This window comes from Acinonyx jubatus, chromosome C1 (assembly GCF_027475565.1).
Source record: "Acinonyx jubatus isolate Ajub_Pintada_27869175 chromosome C1, VMU_Ajub_asm_v1.0, whole genome shotgun sequence".
Taxonomy (NCBI): Eukaryota; Metazoa; Chordata; class Mammalia; order Carnivora; family Felidae; genus Acinonyx; species Acinonyx jubatus.
In genome coordinates this window covers 212,720,283-212,740,594 of record NC_069381.1, presented here as the reverse complement: position 1 = coordinate 212,740,594, position 20,312 = coordinate 212,720,283, and the positions used below count along the sequence as shown (strand labels likewise).

At 54.5% G+C, this 20,312-nt stretch overlaps 1 protein-coding gene across 3 annotated transcripts in view; it reads right to left on the bottom strand.

Moving 5' to 3' along the window:
• The window catches only part of SH3BP4 (SH3 domain binding protein 4), an 85,904-nt gene that overhangs the window by 60,193 nt on the left and 5,399 nt on the right, over window positions 1-20,312 (bottom strand). Inside the window, exon 2 of one of the 3 annotated variants that reach the window (XM_027047071.2) lies at window positions 12,157-12,248. The exons of the other annotated variants lie outside the window; for them this stretch is intronic. The gene's annotated coding sequence lies outside the window, so the exon portion shown is untranslated. The remainder of the gene's footprint in view (window positions 1-12,156; window positions 12,249-20,312) is intronic. 3 annotated transcript variants of the gene reach the window in all.

Genomic DNA, 20,312 nt, shown 5'->3' with positions numbered 1-20,312 from the left:
TTGTTAGCGTAAGTATGTCCCAAACAGTCAAATATAGCTGGATGTCGTGCATTTTTACTTGCTAAACCTAGCACCCCTACAGGGGTGGGGGGTGACGGGGTGGCCACTCCAGGCTGTGCCAGATGGGACTTCCCAAGAAGGCTCGCTTCAAGGGGAGAGGTGGGAGAAGGAGGGCAACCAGCGGCCAAGCCCGCCAGGGCCACTCCTGCCAGACTTCACCAACAAAGAGGCGCGCTCCCAGATAGTAACTTCCCACTACAGAACTTTGTTAAAAAATAAAATAATTCTTGCCGGCTGGAGAAAAGGGTTGTTTCCATTAATATTTTTCCATTCCTGCATCATCTGCAAGAGCTCACAAACACACAGCCGCTCTCCGGCAACAAAGATCGCCATGGAAACAGATCACCTCCATCCCCAAAATCATGACTTCGCCTCCCATTCCACCAGAGACAGACTACAGATTGTTACCAGAAAAATCCTTGTGCAAACAAACACAAGCCAACTGCCACTGCCACTGAATGGCAGGAAATGTAGCCGCTTTCTCTAACGTTAACTTTCTCCAGGAATGCACTTGTTCTAAACACGCGGGGCACATTCTCCCCAGACCCACATGCGGAGCAATCTGGACCGCAGAGAAAAATGCGGATTTAGACCTGCCGGGGGGAGGGGGGGGGGGCGGCGCACATGGAACTCGGGTCCCAGCACTGACTCATGGATTTCTCTAGAATGACAGAGACTGACAGGAGCTCCTTGGACAGGAAAGTACTCCCAGACCAGGAGCCTAATTTCACAGGCACAGCCATGGCCCGGAGACTGGACCACAGGCCAGAAGTGGAACCCTCCAAAGCAATGCTGCAGATTATCCCCTCGGGAGAGGTTTCAGAATGTACGTTATTGGGACTGTTAACGCCCCTGTGGCCCAGTAACAAACTGGGAAACAACCCTTGCAACACTCAAAGCCAAGAAAGTTTCATTCTCCAGCAAAATTCAAAGATATCCTGCAATCCAATAAGGAAAATGGGTTAAAAACCCTGAAAGGGACCTTCACCTCGGAAGAAACCAGAAAAGCCAATAAACATTAATATATTAGCTATAGTCATGAAAGCATAAATTAAAGCAAATCAGATGCCCTCTCCCTTCCATCAGACCTCCTCCCAAAATGAAAAGTCACACAACATGGGACGATGGTGGTGATGTGGAGCAAACCGAACGACCCGGAACAGTGCTTGCGGGAAGTGACGCCGGCCCCTTGCTAGACGGCTCCCAGAGACGGGCATCTGCATGCAGGCTGTAACAGCAAGGGCTGTGAACGCGCTCTGGTGCCCGCGAGTAAGTAAACTAGGGTATTAACATACAGTGGAAAACCACAGTGCGGTAAAAGTCAATAAACTACAGCTATATGTTATCACAGCACAGGTGAACCTCAGGGACATGCTGCGCAGCCAGAAAGGAACTCTCAGAAGAATACACATCAGTTAGCCAGCGCTGCGTAACAAATGACCCCACACTACACATGTTTACTAGTTTGTGGTTTCTGCAGTCGGGGATCCAGATGTGGCTCAGCTGTGACGTCAGGCTACACTCAGGACGTCAGCCAGGGCTAGGGGCTCATCTGGAGGCCCCCCGTCCATGCTCACGTACTTACTGGCGCCATTCAACCCCTTGCTGGCTACTGGACCGAAAGCCTTGGGTCCTCGCCAAGTGGGCTTCTCTGTATGGCATCCTACCTTATCAAAGCAAGCAAGAGATAAAGGCTGTTATCCAGCAGTTAGAATCTAGGTAACCTAATCATTAAATGGCACCCATCACCGGAAGAATCCTATCTGAAGCAGGTTGCCGGGTCAGCCACACCAGGGGGAGGGATGAGCCAAGGGCGTGGATCCCAGGTGGGGATGACTGGGGACCCTATTAGGGTCAGCCAGCCTCAAACAGAACGTGCATGCTTCCATCAATACAAACATTACGGATGTGAAAACCAGAGGGCAGTGCTTAAGGACCCAATGTTTACTGGCTAATGTGGAAAGACTATAAATAGCAGGGGAAAACCACAAAGTTCAGGTTAGGGGCCACTTGAACGCTTACGCTATCTTGGATAAAACACACTGGCACGGGGGGAGGGGCCGGGGACCTCAAAGGTAAAGTTCTATGTCTTGGACTGGGTAGTGGCTACAGGTCTATACAGGCGCTCATTGCGTTTGTGACTTCCTGTTCATCCCCCAAAGCGTTCTTTGTATCTTCTCAAGATTTAGGGACCACGGCACCGGCCTTCTGGCACCTCATGGAAGAGGGAGGACAGGTGCCCCGCACACTACAGCCGCCTCCTGTTCACCCCGCCCTGCAAAGAAACAGACCAGCTTCGACCTAGAAGGGAGGCCCACCTGGAAGTCCTCGTCTCCCCTCCCAGCAAACTAAGTTCAAAGGCCTCCAAGCTCTACCTGGAAGCCTTCTCCTCCAAGGCTGGATTATGACTCAGAACTGGCCCCGCGCGTCTTCCCCCCACTCCCTTCCCTGCAGTTAAAGGCGGGGTCAGAGGCGCTGCAGAACTCAGTCTCCCTGCATCAGACCGGAGGCTCCCCTCCAGGGCCTTGAAGTGCCCTGTGCTCCCCCGTGGCGGGCGGTGGCCGTGGGTGTTACCTCCTGAGGCAACTGCAAACAAGAACCACCGATGGCTGGAAGCTGGGAGCCACCCAGACCACATCCTGTTTGGCTGCAGCATCGATTCAGTCATGCCAATATTGCCGAACAAAAGAACTTTCTACGCAGGCTTACAGAAGAGAGACGTGCCGTCTGCAGCAAGGGAACCAGCCCAGCCAGAGTTCCCGCACGGGTCGGCACTGGTCGGCGGGCACAAGTGGCCTGAGCGTGTGCCAGCCTGACCTCCGGGGTTTGCGGGCCAGTGCGTCTGGGCTGAGAGGAGAGACGGCGCCTGGGACCGTGCATTTGGGCCAGCCCTCCGCACCCTGGTCAGAGCCGGCTCTCAAGCGGATGTTGAGTGAATGGGTGAACGAAGCGCCTCTCCAGATGGCGTGAAGAAACGCCAACCATAAATGGATCGTGTGAGGGAGACAAAACTGCTTCGGGCAGCAGAGCGAACCCCCTGCCAGGCCCATGGCGGTGGCGGTCGCCTTGTTCTCCGGACGCCTGTCCCGCAGCCCGACAGCATCTTGAGAGGGAGGAAGGGACCCAAGGGAGAAAAGACTTCTGGAAGTCCAGCCCCCTAAACACCAGGCCTTCTCCGGGAGAAACCGCACTGCCTGTTACTACCAGAGAAGGGACCAGAAAATGTGTTTTCCCTCACATACCTTAAGCATGTAAGGAATCTGGACAAGCTTCTTCCAGACTGGATGGGGAAGGTTGTGGTTTTGAGCTGCAAAGTGCCGCCAGTCTCAGTCGGGGATGGAGAGACACACACCCGGGTTTGAGAAGCAAAGGGAGGCCAGGGGAAGGACCTTCTGGAAAGCCCGGCCAGCCGTGAAGGGGTCCCCGGTGCAGTCAGGACCCTAAAGGCGCCCTCCCGGCTCTAGGTCGCCTCCCGGGAGCCCTCGGGGCCCCAGTGCTCGTCCCTGAGCAGGGTGGAGTCCAGAAGCTCCCAGGTGGCTGGCACTGACCCAGTGCAGGGCCCGAGAGCTTTGATGCGCGTGAGTGCTGACGCATCGGCCGGGAAAGGCCACCTGTCCCACCTGAGCACCTCCAAGCAGACGTTGGACCCCCCAGCATTCAGGGGCCCAGCTCCCACCCTCTCTTACCTGCAGGGCTTCAGCGGGCAGCAGAAACGCTCATATCTTTCAAAAAACAGGCACAAACGGGGCCCACCTCACGGGGCTGCCGTGGGGAATGAACAGCATGTGCGAAGCACTTGGAACAGCACCAAGCCCACGGTCAGCGCCACAGAAGTGTTCACAGCTGTCATTCTCGATGACGGCACCCCAGGGGCACACACACAGGCCCCCTGGGACGCTCTCAAGCCTACTGCTCCTACCCCCCTGCCACCTCCTCGTCTCCTTCTCGCCGAATCTTGTCCCTCCACGCACGGTCAGGCGTATCTCCCAGTTCACCCTTCTGGCAAAATTTCAGCCCCGGCCCCAAAGCGTGAAGCACAAGTCCACTTTTCCCTAATGCCACGCCACCGCCAGCCCAGAGCCCAGACTGAGACTCTGCTGATCGCGGAGGCCCCGGCCACTCAAAGCGCAGTCTCCGGTCAGAAATGCACCTACCCCAGGCCCTCTGTGCCAGAATCTGCATTTTAACAAGATCCCGGGGTGATTCCGGGGCACCTAAGATCTGAGAAGCGCTGGGCAGGGAGACGTCGGGTCCAGCCGGAGACTAGCATTCTGTCCACCCGCCCTCCTCGAGGTGGGTCCTGGAGGAAAGACTTCTTGCCTAAGACTCCAAACTCTGTGCCTGTGAGCCTGTGCGTGTGTGTGTGTGCGTACGCGTGTGCAGCTGGAATGTAACATTGCTTGCTCCCTGAACCCCGACTCACTGCATAAACCAAAAACATCTCAAGGAGCACACCCTTCAGAGCGGCCGTGTGTACTCTGTGCACACAGACGAGAGACAATCTCACCCTGTTTTCCGTGCATCGACCCCGAGATGCTAACAGGACCAGCGGGGCTCTGGCCCCCAACACCTGTGCTCGCTACGAAGCCCAATGTTCTGGACTCCGATTTTCAGAGCAGCTTATAAACGGGCCCATTGTCTCTGCTGCTCTGCTACCTTTCTCAAGTTCACCTGGCAAAAAGATGATCCGTGTTTGTGTTTAGAAGCCAGCTGCCTCACTGGCCAGGAGAGCAGCTCACCTCTAAACGTCTGGTCCGGGAGAGAACAAAGAATGTGCTGACGGAGAGAGACAGGCCACGGCCTGACCCACAGCGGTCCGGGCCCACTGCACTTGGCTTTGTAGAGAAGGGCCGTTTCTGGCCGGGGTGCGGGGGGCCCCGGGCTCCTCCTGGCAGGGGGCACCCGGTACCACTGGCCGGCATCGGCAGGACACCCTCATGCTGACACCGACCGTGGCGGAGGCGTCGCAGACACGGGGGCAGAGGGCCAGCCCGGCCAGCCCGCCGTTGCCCACTCGCTTCTCTGCCGCTCTTCTTGTCTATTCTTAAAGATGAACTTTCTTTTCAGACTAGATTTAGGTTTATAGAAAAGCTGGGGAGAAAACGCAGGGAGTTGCCCTCTACTGCCCAACACCCGGGTTCCCCGGTGACTGACCTCTCGCGTGAGGTGGGCGCATTTGTCCAACGTACCTGACGCAGATACATTATAATTAACCAAGTCCGTTCTTTACCCAGATTCCCTGGGTTTCTCCCCGGTGTCTTTCTTCTGTTCCAGGACACCACATGACATTTAGTCTTGTGGCCCGAGGCTCCTCGGGGTGGTGACAGTTCAGCTCCTGCACCCTACCCCCCGGCCTTCCCCTTTCCAGGCCCCAAACTCCGCAAAGTGCCAGGCAGCTGCTGGCTGGGCCACGCGCGGCCTATCCCCAGGGGCAAGGCCAAGATGTGTGCCCGGAGGATGCCACACACGCCTGCAATCAGGGTGAGCTTTATGATTATCCCCGTTACAAATCGCCACGTGTCCCAGACGGCAGGCCTGCCCTGGCTAAAGATGAACTGTATCCCCTCCAGTGTGGGCTAGGACCCACCTAACTCCCTCCCGCCTCCCACTCGTCAGCCAAAAAGCACCCCAACACCACCCAGTGAACACACGGGGCGCCACGGGGAGGGAGGAGGTAGAGAGAAGCTGGAGAAGCTGTGCCCAGCCACGAATCCCTGAGTTTTTTCTGAGCCAGGAAATCCCATGCCAGTGAGGGAAGGAGCCCCAGTCTCCTCGAGCACCCAAGGGCCACGCTGACATACAGGGCCAGCCCATCACCAAGGCAGGAGCCTCGGGGCCCAGACAGGCCGAAGATCCCAGAGGTGCCCACCTCCAAGTTGTGAGTCAGGATCACTGGCAGCTTAGAGCCGTGCGTCCACAGGCTGAGCCACCCCGCCTGCTCTGCCCAACGAAGTATCTCACGGGGAGCACCGGGGGCCACGGTCACCATTCTCGGGGATCTCTGAATGAGTGTTCCCGGGGCTGGCGAGGCGCTGACCCACGATAACGGAAAACATTCCTTGTCAGAGGCTCAGGAGAAGTCTCCCAACCGCACCTGTCAACCTAGACCTGGAAAAACACGTGGCAAAGGGCTCGCAGTCCACGGGGGCAGCGCCCCCTGCAGTCGCCCCAAATCCAGGCTGTAGAAAGGGCAGGAGGGCTGAGGGAAGTGTGAGAAAGCATTTCCTGTCTGTTCCAGAAGGCTCAAACTGTGTATTTCTTCTCCCAAAGCTAGAATGGCTCCCAGACCGGTGCCTGCCACGTAAAGCGTGGTCACCAATGCCTCGCTGGCTTGACTTCAGGACGGACAGAGTGCTGAAGGACTTATGCCAAGGGAGGGCACCCGTCCAGAGGGCAAGACTGGCCGGGCACGCACAGGAGGGGGCGGTCAACTCAGGGGTCGTCAAGGGTTCCACCAGGAACACCGCCCGGAAGACAGCATTCCACCTGACGCCGGGGCGACAATGTCGCCGAATGGCACGCGGTGACGTCAGTGCGGCCAGAAAACGCTGTTCCCACGGCCGCGGAGTGAAAAGGCAGGTTTGCAGGACTGAGCACGATGGGCCCTACTTCTGAGAACGTCCTAGTGATTTATCTCGCAGGGAGGGAGCCACCGGGAGTCAGAGGAGTTTTCATTTCTTCCGTAGGCTGCGTTTTCTAAATCTATGATTAGCATGGATCCCTCCTAAACAGAAGAGACAATGAAGGGCCAAGCTTTGCAGTCACTGGGTGGCCTTTAGTCTCAGATTCCAGGTCCCTGAGGACACATGGGTGTTTTAGAGGTTACTCATTGCAATGGACTTTCGTTACATAGGTTCTTTAAATAATCTGCAAGGGGGAAGGAAGGTGGCTCTCTGGGAGCGATGCCAGGGGAAGGCTTGTTCCCTGGTTTCACGAAGAAACTCCTCTTCTAAGTGGTCTATTCAGAAATAAGGTTCCCGGGCGCCTGGCTGGCTCAGCGGGTTGAGCTTCCGACTCTTGATTTCAGCTCCAGTCATGATCTCATGGTTTGTGGGGGTTCGAGCCCCACATCAGGCTCTGTGCTGGCATGTAGAGCCTGCTTGGGAGTCTCTCTCCATTTCTCTCTACCCCTCCCCTGCTCAAGCTCGTGCTCTCTCTTACAAGAGAAAGGAAGGAAGAAAGAAGAAAGAAAGAAAGAAAGAAAGAAAGGGAGAAAGAAAGAAAGAAAGAAAGAAAGAAAGAAAGAAAGAAAGAGAGAAAGAAAGAAAGAAAGTAAGAAAGAAAGAAAGAAAGAAACCCCCCCAATCTACTGTGTGATGGGAGGACACACAGGACGATTCACTAGAGTTTTCGTCTTTACCACAAGCCGTGTGTGCCCATAAAGTGTACCTATAAAAGGGTTTGTCAAAAGCACTTTATGGAAAATCTAAGTAAATAAATGCCACTTGGAAACCGCAGACCCGCCAACAAGCACATGAAAAGATACTCCATGTCAAAAATCACTGAGGGCAAATCATAACCCCCCGGTATCACTTGACTTGCATGAGCGCGGCTCCGATCAAACATACAGAAACAGAAAACAGGAGAACCCGGGACACTGGCGTCCTGGTGCGGAGAATGGAAAAAGGTACAGCCGTCGTGAAAACAGGATGGCAGTGCTTCGGAAAGTTAAAACTAGGGGGCGCCTGGGGGGCTCAGTCGCTTAAGGGTCCGACCCTTGGTTTCGGCTCAGGTCATGATCTTGCCGGTCGTGAGTTTGAGCCCTGTGTTGGACTCTGTGCTGGCAGCGTGGAGCCTGCTTGGGATTCTCTCCCTCCCTCTCTCTCTGCCCCTCTTCTGTTCACCCTCTCTGTCTCTTGTCTCTCTAAAATTAATTAGCTTTAGGGGCACCTGGGTGGCTCAGTCGGTCAAGTGTCTGACTTCAGCTCAGGTCACGATCTTGCAGCCTGTGAGTTCGAGCCCCGCGTGGGGCTCTGTGCTGACAGCTCGGAGCCTGGAGGTTGCTTCGGATTCTGTGTCTCCCTCTCTCTCTGCCCCTCTCCTGCTCACACTGTCTGTCTCCCTCTCTCTCAAAACTAAATAAACAAAAAATAAATAAAACAAAATAAATTAACTTAACAAAGAAATTAAAACGAGAACCACCGATAGGATCCAGCAATCCCACCTCTGGGAATACACCCAAAATAACGGAAAGCAGGGTCTTGAGGGTCTTGAGAGGTATTTTTGCACACCCAGGTTCAGAGCAGCATTACGCTCAAGAGCCAAGAAGTGCAACCACATGTCCGCGGGTGGACGAACGCGTGAAGTAGACGGGGTCTGTCCTCACAGTGGAACGTTGTTCTGCCTTGAAAGGGAAAAGAGATCCGGTCACACGCTACAGCGCGGATGAACCCGGACGACGCCGCGCTGAGTGAAATAAGCCCGTCACAGACGGACACACACTGGATGATTCCACGCATCGGAGGGCGTATCTAACACAGTCAGTAGAATCGGGGTGGAAAGGTGGTCCCCGGGGGCGGCGGGGCATGGGGGGTGAGAAACGGGGAGGTTTAGTGTACGTTTCGCTTTTGCAAGATGCAAAAAAGTTGTGGAGATCTGTTGCACGATCGTGTGAACACGCTTTACACTACTGAACTCTACACTTAAACACCATTACGATGGCAAGTTTCGTATCAGGCGGGGTTTTTTTGGTTGTGTTCACAATGAAAAAGAAGTTAAAGCTTGTAAGAGAGGAAGGTCGTACACAACAGCCTCTTTTGTTTCCTCTTGTTGTTTCTGAAGAAATTCGCGTCTGGCCACACCCGACGACGACACGCGCCAAACTCCTTGCGAGTCGGGCCTGGTACCCGCAAGACGGGTCTGAAGCAGCGGGGGGGGGGGGGGGGGGTGGGGGGGGGGGGGGACAACAAAAAAAAAAGAACGTCCACTCCCCTTGTTTTACGTGACAAAAGTGACCCTGCTCCCCGAAGCTAACAAACAAAAAAAGAAAACTGTACCTGAACAGCACTTGGTAATCCAGACACAGAAACCCCAGCGATGCAGGTCGGCTCAGTGGAATCGGCCTGAGAGGTCAAGGGCAGTCAAGGTCACTTGCCCGAGGAACGCAGCCAAGGCCCTGGAGCCGAGACTCACTTTTCACCTTCTACGTGTCCGTAGTACTTGGAATGGCTACAAAAGCACTTATTATTCGTACAATACAGATTTAGGCACGCGAAAAGTTTAGAAAAAACACCATCTTGGGAATGAGAACCAAGACGTGTATTCCCACGGGGGAGGGGTCACTTTAACCTGGTGATTTTCCGTCTCCGCTGGGCCTACAGTCACCTTAGGATGCTTTTAAATTTAGAGACGCAGAGACCCCAGCCCCAGGCCAACTAACTCTCTAGGGAAGGGACCTGAGCATGTTTGTAATCCTCACAGGTGATATTCTAGACCTGCTGAGGTTCGGGGATGCCTGGGGGGCGGGGGGGCTCAGTCAGTTAAACATCTGACTTCGGCTTAGATCATGATCTCGCGCTCTGTGAGTTCGAGCCCCGCGTCAGGCTCGGTGCTGACAGCTCGGAGCCTGGAGCCTGCTTCGGATTCTGTGTCTCCCTCTCTCCCTGCCCCTCCCCTGCTTGTGCTCTGTCTCTCTCTCTCTCTCAAAAATAAATAAACACTAAAAAAAAAATTTAAATCTGCTGAGGTTTTTCTTCTAGGAAAAGTGGGGAGCCTGGGGGGCTCAGACGGTTGAGCGTCTGGCGTTTGTTTTCAGCTCAGGTCACGATCTCACGGTTCCCAGGATGAAGCCCCATGTCGGGCTCTGCGCTGACAGTGAAGCTTGCTTGGGATTCTTTCTTTCCCTCTCTCTCTCTGTCCCTCCCCCGCCCCCCCCCCCCCCCCCCCCGCCTCAAAATGAGTAAACTTAAAAACAAAAGTAAGGATGCTGCCTGTGCCGGGCTCGGTGCTAATGCTGGCGACTTCTGAGTTCTGACCAGTGCAGCTGCACTGAGACGTAAGGCGCCGAGGGTCCCTGTTTGGGGGTGGGGGTGGGGCAGCCATGTAGCCTTAAGGCCTCAGGCAGAGGGTCCCATGGGGCAGGAAGCAGCAAAAGCAAAGCCCAGGGGTACGGACGCGCATCACTTAGGGGACCACCGTGGAATCTGGGGGCCGGGCCTGGCGGATGCAGGAAGGGGAGGTCGGAGATCCAACTGCTCGGAGACCAGCCTGCCAGTCCCCGGAAGCAGGCCACACCGAAAAGCTTAGGCTGACTCTGCAAAGCCAGGAAGGCCTCGGGGACCTGCAGGCCAGATCGTATTTCCAGTTCTTGGGAAAACGCAAAGGCCGTGGGGTGAACCGTGCCCAGCAGGCTGAAGCCACCAGTGTGCATTCGCTGGGGGAATCAACGAATGGATGGATGGATGGATGGATGGATGGACGGTTAGAACAAGGGGGACGCCCGGAGTCACAGAGCCACACGGCTCACAGCTGACGTCAGCGCGCGCGGGACGTGACGCGACTGTGGAGTCCCACAGAAACCCACCAGCACACATATCAACGCCACGTCCCAAATACAGAGAAGGGGGCTTCTGAGCACCGGGGCAGGGGCTGGGACCTAGACCCTCGCCACACCCCAGAGGCACCCCCAGATGAAGGCATTAAACCAAACCCCAAACCAAAAGCAGACGCACACAGGACTGGAAAACCCAACTAATTAGAATCTTCACACAGCGAAACCCGGGTGACAGGATCGGCGGACCCAACAACACACAAGTCACGCGTCTCGGTGAAAACTGGGCCGGGGGCCCCAACGAGAGGAGGGGTGGCGGACGGGAGCTCGGCCAAGCCTCTCACGTGGCCCACGGGGCACAGTCCACGAAAACCGCAGGCAGTCCCGACACACGTCAGGTGACCTCGGCGGGAACGCTCTCCGTGTCGTTTCGAGCTAAGTAGACCAGAGCCCCGGGACTTGGTGTAACCCCCGCGTCCGGAAGAAGGAGCTTGCCAAGTGGGCCGAGACGCCAACTCTTCAGATCAGGTGGCGACAAAGCCAGCGGCGGTCCATCCGCCAGCGAATGGCTTACGCGCGGCGTGAAATCCATCAGAAACAAAACGACCCAGAAAACGGGACCGGAAATGTTGAACACACACAAAAGAGGAATTTTACACTGACAAAACGAAAACCGCAAAGTGGCAAAAGGATCTGGTTATCATGCTCACCGAAACCGTTAGCGGTCATCCAGAGAAAACGGCGGAACCGCGGTCACCTCCAGGAACGTGAGCCCAGCTCTCGAAATCCGATGGGCCCACACGCGGAACACACATAAACCACATAAACCCAACCTAAATGAAACCCGACATAAACCACAACATCATTGAGGAGCTTAATCTCATCGACCTGCGTCAAACTCCCTGTCCTGGAGAAAACGCAATTGCGGTGCAAGTAACCAAGGAATACTCGAAAATACTGGAAGCATTCCTGAGGCCTTTATTGAGCCCCAATGCAGTAATACCAGAAGCTAACTAGAAAATAAGAGGGAAGAAAGAGGGAAAAAGAGAAAAGGAAAAAAACTAAATACTTAAAGAACAAAGAGAATAGCTCAGGGTCCACCTGGCTCTAGGCCCTGATCACGTGACTATGTCTGGAAGGCCCCACTGTGAAAACCAACTGTAACCACACATCCCCCCCCCCCCCCCCCCCCCCCGCCATGGTCCGACTGATGCTGCCATTTCCATTTATTCCCTCTGCGTGCCAACATTCTGGAACTTTCCATCAGTCATCACCTCTACCACCAAGCTAACCTGAGTTCCAGATTTCTGGGCGACTACAACCCAGAGGGGGCCTGCCTACCATTCATCCCATCGGTGGCGGCCAGGTTATGGAGGACCAGGTGGCCCTGGGCGTGGCCGCCACCACCTAATGGAGGGAAGCCCCACCGGGGGTTCTCCAAGGGTGGCAGGAAAAGCAGGGGCTCCTTCACCCATCTGGGCAGGGGGCTTCTCGTACTGTGCTGATTCTTAGTTCAACGGATAATGGCCATTCAGAAAGGCACCCCAAAATGGGGGATATCTGAGGGCAGACCTCTCGGGTACAAAGACTGCTGTCTGAACACCTACCGCTCAGGGCTGTGAAGATCCACGATTCCCGATTATCTCAATGGAGAGCTCCGTACGGTGCCCGATGTGGTGTACCTCTTGCCAAGTGCCACCTTCGATGGGAACGAGAGGGAAATGGTCACACGGCCACACGGCACAGCGGGAGGGCTCACGTGGGCTTGCCAAGTGAGGGCGCAGTCGGGAGGGAATGTGGACACTCTCTCCTGCCCAGGTCCCCAACCTCCCAGCGTTAGGGGCTGCTCCACCCTTGGCTCCTGCTGGTGGACTGGAACGGTCCAGACTACCCACCTGGCTGTCACCTGCCCATGCCCATCTCGCCTGAGACGTCATCTTGCCTGTGTGCCCACAGCACTGCCCCCACGCTGCTCCCTGGTCTGGTTCCGGAAATCACCTCGCTTGCCCTGGGGGGTTCCCTGCCCCGGGCACCCAGCTGGGGGGAGGGGGGGGGCAGAGCAGTGTAGCACGACAGCCTGGATTCAAATCTGCTTCTGCACTCACAGCTCCGCCAGGTCCTTTACCCTCCCGGTGCCTCAGTTTCCCCGCTCCACAGAGATGGCAAGAGTCCTCCCGTCGCGGGTCGTGAGGACAAAGAGGTTTTTGGGAAAGCCGTGAAGCCGTGGGATGGCACAGAGCAAGTGTTACTGACCTCTCTTCTACTACGATTAACCCTCACTACTAACATATGCATAACGTGTCTGTGTTATGCAAGAACGTCCAGGGAAATGACTTTGGTTTCCAAAGTTTCTGAGTATCCTTACAATTCAAAGCAAGATATGGGAATCAAAGACACAGCCCCCGCCCCCCGCCCCAGGGTGTGGACGGGAGACTGAGAATGAGAAGCCGGTGTTTAACACAAGCGCGGCGGGGGTGGGGGCTGGGGAGAAGCACACGGCCCCTGACATGTAGTCAAAGCGAGTTAACCCTGCTTCGGTGCTGAGCCCAGAAGCACCCGTGAACATCCGTCCTCCAGGGACACGTCTGGGGCGGTCATTTTCAGCGATCTGAGCCCCTCCACTCTGCTATCCACAACCATCACACGGGGAGCCCCGCGGTCAAGGGCCTCGGCAAACAGCCCCGTCAGTTCACATCCAGGCACGGGCACCACGTAAAACTCCTCACTGCCTGGTATTTCCAGGTCCTCGTAGGGTCCACGGACACATCCATGAGTCTCTTGGCCTCAGTGTCCTCATTGGTAAGTCGGGAGCAAACGGTTTCGCTGCCTGCAGGGGCAGGTGCAGGGGGAGGTAGCTACCGCTTGTCTCTCCTCTCCTCTCCCACAACAGTTTCAGTGTACAGATTACTTGTTTTGTGCAAGACAGTGGAGGGGGCTGGGGGGAGACCGGTGACGACCACCCCAGCCCTCACCCGCCCCTGTACACATCCAAACGACTACTGCTTACTTCTGGGCGCTCCCCTCCAGCCCTGACTGCCTATTTGCAATTCCCGGCACTAAAACCCGAAGGCAAAGGACAACCACAAACCACCTGACGTATTCGAAGTCACACTCGCTCAGGTTTTTCCCCCCCGAGTGCCTGAGTCCCAGTCGTCTGCTCAGCCATAATTCGGCATTGTGTCCTGCCTGCCTCGCTTACCTGTTACTCCCAGCCTCTGCGCACCCCCTGCCCACCACCCCCCCCAGGGGATCACTGCCATTCTCTCTCTTTTCCTGCTCATCAAAATAACCCGGCTCCTTCCCAGAAAAATAATCAGACTCCCAATTTAGCCAGCAGCCAATTTCTTGACAATTCCACTAATGACAAAAAAGCGGTGTTTGTGACATCATGTTCCAGCTTTTCAGTTGTTCTTTTAACCTTGAAAAAGTAACGGTTTTACCCCGAGCACGTTGAGGATGGCGGGTTGTCCTCCTGGGACAGAAGGCTGTACTGAAGTTTCCCCCCAAGTGGAACCGGGATTAGCCAGGTCAACGTGGGTTAAACACAGAAATCCGCTGGACGGTCAGCAAAGCCACGGCCTCTCAGCGGCTCAGGCTGCTGCGGTCCCTGGAGGGGGCTGTCAGGAGGGGAAGGATGGCCTGGCCTGGGGGGTTGGGCCTGACCAGGAAAGCCAGGGCTCACCCTGATGCCCCTGTGCGCCACGGCCTGGGTGCACACGTCGGAGACAAGCGACCCAGGAGAGGTGCTCTGATCTCCGTCACAGGGTCCCTCTGATGTTGCTTCTGCTGAAAGACCTCCCCTTCTTCCTCAATACCTCTTCCTTTCTGGAACACAAAAATGCTGTGGCTCTCTTACTAATCTGACAGCTGCCTTAGCTTCCTGTGTCATTCCTGTTAACAAAGGTAATGCAACCCCGCGCAGAGTGGTCATTTAGTTGGCTGATTTTAGGAGACTTTCCTAATAGGTCGGGAGGGAGAAGTGGCCGGTCACCCGGCAGGGTCACGGGAGTCCCAGGTGGGGAGAGGAGGGCTGTGAGGAGGTGATCCGGGGTGAGGGGAGGGTGTCAGACCCCCTTCAAGTCATGCCCACAAGTTTAATCAAGTTTTTCCAGGGCCTGGAAGTTCAAAGCTGAATGAAGCCCAGAAGGACTGTTCCATCCAGCCACCTGCCCCTGGCATCCCCCGCCAGGGTCTCCCAGAAAGCAGTCACCTCCTTTGATTTCCTGTACTCACCCAACCAACCACTGCCCCCGCCCCCAAGTCCCCTGCAGGCGCCTGCCCAGTTCTTTGTCTCTCACCTAGTGTCCTGATCCCCCAGCACAGCTCGTGAACCCTGACCTCTCCTCCTGTACTGGTGGCCACTTCCCTAACCTCGTGAGCCCTGACCTCTCTTCCTGTACTCTGGTGGCCACTTCCCTAACCTCGTCTCCTGTACACTGGTGGCCACTTCCCTAACCTCGCGAACCCTGACCTCTCCTCCTGTACTCTGGTGGCCACTTCCCTAGACAGAGGCCTCCTCCAGTGGTTTCTCCAGCCTCCTGCCTGGCACACAGCAGGGTCAGTGTGAGTGAGGGAATGAAGGACTTTGAGTCAAACAACAGCTAATCGGGGCGGGGGGGGGGGGGAACAGGGCCAGGGACAGTGCCCCGGAGAGTTACAAAAGGCTCAGTGCTCAGGCCCAGTCTAGGGGCTCCCCGCCCCCCAAACTCCACCGAGAACAAATAACCAGAGCGAAGGAGCTGTCCCCAGGCCTTCCCGTCAGCCTCCACAGTGCTGCCTCATGTTACAATAGGTGAGCAGTGACTCATGGCCGCGGCTGTGCCAAGAGGAGGCAGCCAGGCCCCCGTTGCAAAGCCACGCTGAGGACACAGGCCAAAACACATTCCACCCCGAATGTAGTCTTCCTCTCTTGCCAGAACGAAGAAGTCCTGTGACAGCAGACCGCGGTTAGGAATCAAAAGGACAGCCTCACTGTCCGTGGAAGGCAGCAAGCACTTTCTCCTCTTAATGAACCTGGAAGTTGAAAACCAAGTCTGGGGCGCTGCCCTGGGCCAGACCCACCAGATCCAACCGCAGTCCGTCTCGTCACAGCTGATCAGAGACACCGCCCCACAAATCACCCCCGTGCCCAGAATGACATGGCCCTGGGGGCCGGGGGGGGGGCCCTAGCAATGACAGTTCCTGAAGCAGCCGGCGAGGAAATCATCAGTCACTCCTTTCCAGGGCGGAGGGGGCCCCTAGGACCTCCGACAGAAACTCCTCCTGTGTCCTCAGACGCACACTTCCCCCCAGATGTTAATGTTTTTGAAACCCACGTGTAAGTGCACATCCTAAAATTCAGGTGTGCGTTTCCAAGCCCACCCCCAAAAGCTCACAATGCAGAGCATGAGGGTTTGGGGTACCGGCAGGTCTAAGGCTGGTCTTAAAGTTCACCCGGTTGCATGAATAGGATGTAGAAACTCTTCTCTAGGTCACTGCCTTTGGAGGTGTTTCTCTGAGTAGCGATTACACATTTGTCCAACCGTTAATAGAATTAGAAGTCCTCTGGAGAATTTGAGCACAATAGTGGTAAAAAATTCATCCAAAGGAAAAACATGTATTGAAAGAAAGATGTGTGTATGGAGATGTTCACTGTAGTACTGTTTATAATTTCAGAGGAGCTGGAAATGGTCTCTGAACAAGGATTTGTTAAAGAGGGTACCTCCCGTACAAATCTGACGGTCATTTGGGGGTCCAAGTCTGTGTTTGCTGCTGTGAAAATACGTCAGCAACAATTTTAGGTAAAAAGCAGTTTTTCAAAAGCATAGAGTTCATTCAAAAATAAGGACTTGCTACGCATCAGGTGCGCACTGAACAAGTCCCCACTCTACCATGCTGCTCTGTTTGCAAGGGCTTGGACTTGACCTCTGAAGACGTCAGACAGACCCTAAGAAAAATATCCTGTCCACACCAGAGTGGTTATCGTGAGTGGCTGACTTCCAGTGATGTGAACTTTTTTCTCCTTTTGCATCTTATAATATATTTTTTTAAGTTTACTTTTATTGATTTTGAGAGGGGAGAGAGAGAGAGATAGAGAGAGAGAGAGAGAGAGAGAGAGAGGGAGGGAAGGAGCATGCACGAGCAGGGCAGGGTGGAGAGAGGAGAGAGAGAATCCCAAGCAGGCTGACAAGGAGCTCGAACTCACAAACGCTGAGATCACGACCTGAGCTGAAATCAAGAGTTGAATGCTTAACCGACTGAGCCACCCAGGTGCCCCACGTTTTCTAGTGTTTCTAAGACGAACATATGATTACTTGACTAATTTAAAAACCTCAGGGGGAGAGGTCTTTTTTTTTTTTTTAAAGAGAAAAGAAGGAAAAATCACAATAAACTCCTCCAGAAAAATGTGTTTATCTAGAAAGTACTTGCATTAAACACAACTCGTTTCTCAGTCCCCCCACTCGCAGCCCCCAGGGTAGTCCGGGCAGGTCAGGCCTTTTAAAACGCAGGCTCAGCGGCCACCAGGGACCGGCTGCTGGTCCCCCCGCACGTGAGACCAGCCAGAGCCACAATCCAGCCCAGGTCTGAGCCTGGGGCACAACCTGCTGACTGTATCCCTCCCATTTCCTCCTGCTCCCAGAAATTTGAGGAATGGGGCAAGGATTGGGGAAGTGATCCTTATTTAGACATCTACCAATACATCACGCCATCAGTCTCCGCCTGTACGCGGTCCAAAGGTCAGACTGAACACCTAAAAATATCGAAGCCCTGCACTCCGGTTTAATTCAGATGGCGAAACATCACCAAAGAATCTCTATTTACTCGGTATTTAAGAAAAACCTGCAGTGCACACAGGACTCAAAAGAGGCCACGGTCACAAAAACCTCCCAGGATAGGTACAGGGCTGATGCGGTAAAATCCACACCTCCGCGTCGACATCTCCCAGCTCCCAGAAGTAAGCACTACACCACCCTTTCCCAGACAAGAAAGCCGGGTCTCGAAGTTGTCCAGTGTCAAAATCAGAAGTAAACAGAAAAGCCCACGTTCCAGACACGGACAGATGCATGGGACTGAGAAACCCCAGGTGCGCCCCGAGTCATGGGAGACGCCACAGCAAAGAGGAACTTCCCGGATTCCGGTCTGTGAAAAACTTAAGTTTCACCTATTTCTGTTCCCGGACAGCAGCTTGTGTACAAAGAACAGGGCTGGAAGAACAAGATAGGTGGCTAGTCGCTTCATTCTTCATTTTCCTTGAAGATTTTCCTTGAAGCACGTGTGACTTTCGCTTGTGCAAGTCAGGCTGTTTCCTAATTGACTGAAAAGAAAAGGCCATTTATAGGAGACTCGGCACAGTGCCTGACAAGGAGGAAAAGCCCGATGAATACTTGAAACCACAGAAAAATCTCCATGTTAAAAGGTGGATAGGAGTATTTCAAGTGTGTGCGCGTGCGTGTGTGTGTGTGTATCCCTTTCAAACAGTAACTACAGTTCCGAGAGATGAGCATCTAAATGTCATATTACCTGAAACTGAATTTCTCGGGCTCTTAAGATATTTACAAATAAAATACAAGTGAGGGAAAGGACAAGGCTCACACCTGGAGAAAATGAACTCCTGGTGGCCTTTTCCTTTCTTCCCACAGTCACTATACCACCTGTGACTGCCAGCATCCGCCACAGCCCTGATTACGGAGCAGAGAAGGTCCTTCAGGCACCTGTCTCTGTGACCAGCATACACTTGTCCCCAGGTGAACAGTCCTGAAATCATAGATGGTTCTAATAAAATACGAGCAAAACATGTGCGCTGCATGAACTCGAAGAAATTCACTTTGGATGTACAGCCAGTGTCCGATCTCCCGAGACGTCACCCTGAGCCAGCACCCTCTGACGAGGGCCTGAAACGTGAACAAAATGGGACAGTGCGGTTTCCTCATCCGGCACTACAAAGGTAAAATATCCAACAGGTGTCGCCAGGACACCAGGACTCTGAGGGACAGAGCTTTTCTCCTGTAAACGTCTTGAACACTGATTTCTGAAACCACAAAGGGGGAAAAACAAAGAGCCCAACTTCCGCGAGGGGTATTCGGGATGGGGGCGACGGAGAGGAAAAGGGAGACCAGACCAGAGCAGACGACCGTGTTGACTGTGACCGTGGACCTCCGCGCCGTCAACTGAGCGATTCCGGCACTTTACGTGAGTTATTTACACGTATTATTGTATCAGCTCCAGTGACGGTTTCCAGTGAAATTTCAACACAGCGCCTTGACTTTCCATTCGCCCAAAGGACACGTACAGATATGTGATACCACTTCTCAAAGCCACGATTCTCAGGGTCATAAGAAACAGAGAGTCGAACGCATGTGCAGCGTTAGCATATTCCACTTACTTCTTTGTATTCAAAACCTATTAAAAATTCAAATCCTTTCAATTTGAATTTGGGGCAGTAGCGGAAAATGGGTAAGCAAAGGTGGGGTGAGCCTCGCTGAATGAAACGTTAAATGGCAGAGTGACAGAGGTGCCACTCGACATTTCCGAGTAAGCTGATTACCATTCACAGGCCAGAATTCTTAAAAGCCAGAAATTACTTTCGCCACCCAGTGTGCGTTTTGAACTGTTAAGATGTCTAAGAAGAGAACGTTAATGTGCTCCCCAAATGGTTATACGGGAGGTCACCACCTTGAGTGTTCAGCTTGGTCACCCCTCTCTCCACCTGTCAGTTCCCACATGCAGGGGACACACTGTCTGTGCACGGAAGGTGTGGCGATCAAGTGTAACCGGTGCTGAGCAGTGTCCAGCCTAGCGGGTCAACAGACATGCAGGGAGCAGGGTCAGCTCCCCATCTTGGGGACCCAGGAAGGGGTTCTCGAGAAGGGGCCTGCACCCAGGAGTCCCCCAGCCAGCACCCCCCAAAGGCGAGCAAAAAAACGAGCCAGATGAGCACAGGGCGAAAAGGCATTTGGGGAAGTCTTCTGTAACCTGTTCTTCCCGATGACAACCACCCACAACCATCTCCTTCCTTCCCTCAGGGGACCTGGGGCCACTCACCCACTCATTGCCCTGGAGCATCGCAGGCCCTCTGACCCAGCCCTGGGTCCCTCTTGTCTCAACACCATCAAACGACAGTCCTATTTCTTTTACCGCTAACATTCTTCTCAGTGGTCCACGCTCGGTGTTCTCGATTTTTTTCTAGAAGCTTCCAACCACCACAATCACACGGGTCTAACAAGCCAAACCCAGGGGCCCCCTGTCTTCCTGATGTTGCTTCTCTGATCAACCCCACAACCACCCTGTTTGTCAGGCTCTCAACCCCCTTCCTCTACACCCCATCTTCTGCCCGGCTCGGTGGGACACAGAGCCTGCATGGTCTCCCGCTTCCAGCAGCTTCTTTCCTCCTCCCCCTTGGCTTTCCTGCCCCATCTTCATGGGGTGACCCGAAGCGTGCTTCCAGGGGCCCCAGCTCACACTCAAAGTCTCCAGTGAGCTGTTCCACATTCATGGGCTCAACCCTAAGGAAACGAGGCCCCAGTCGGCGCTCTCAACCTCTCAACCGGTCCTCCTCGTCTCATCACCCTGTAAGGGAACAACCCCAGGGACACCTCCTCCAATTCTGCATCCCGGGGATCTAGCTTCCCTCTTCCTGCTAACAGGCCTGCTAACAAGCCTGGCTCAGAAGTTCAAGGACGCTCCCCCCTTCCCACGTGCTTGCTGTCTCCCAAGGAGCTCTCGCGGTTTTAAAATAATTTGGCTGCTAATGATGATAGAGAACAAATAATCAGATTATGTGTGT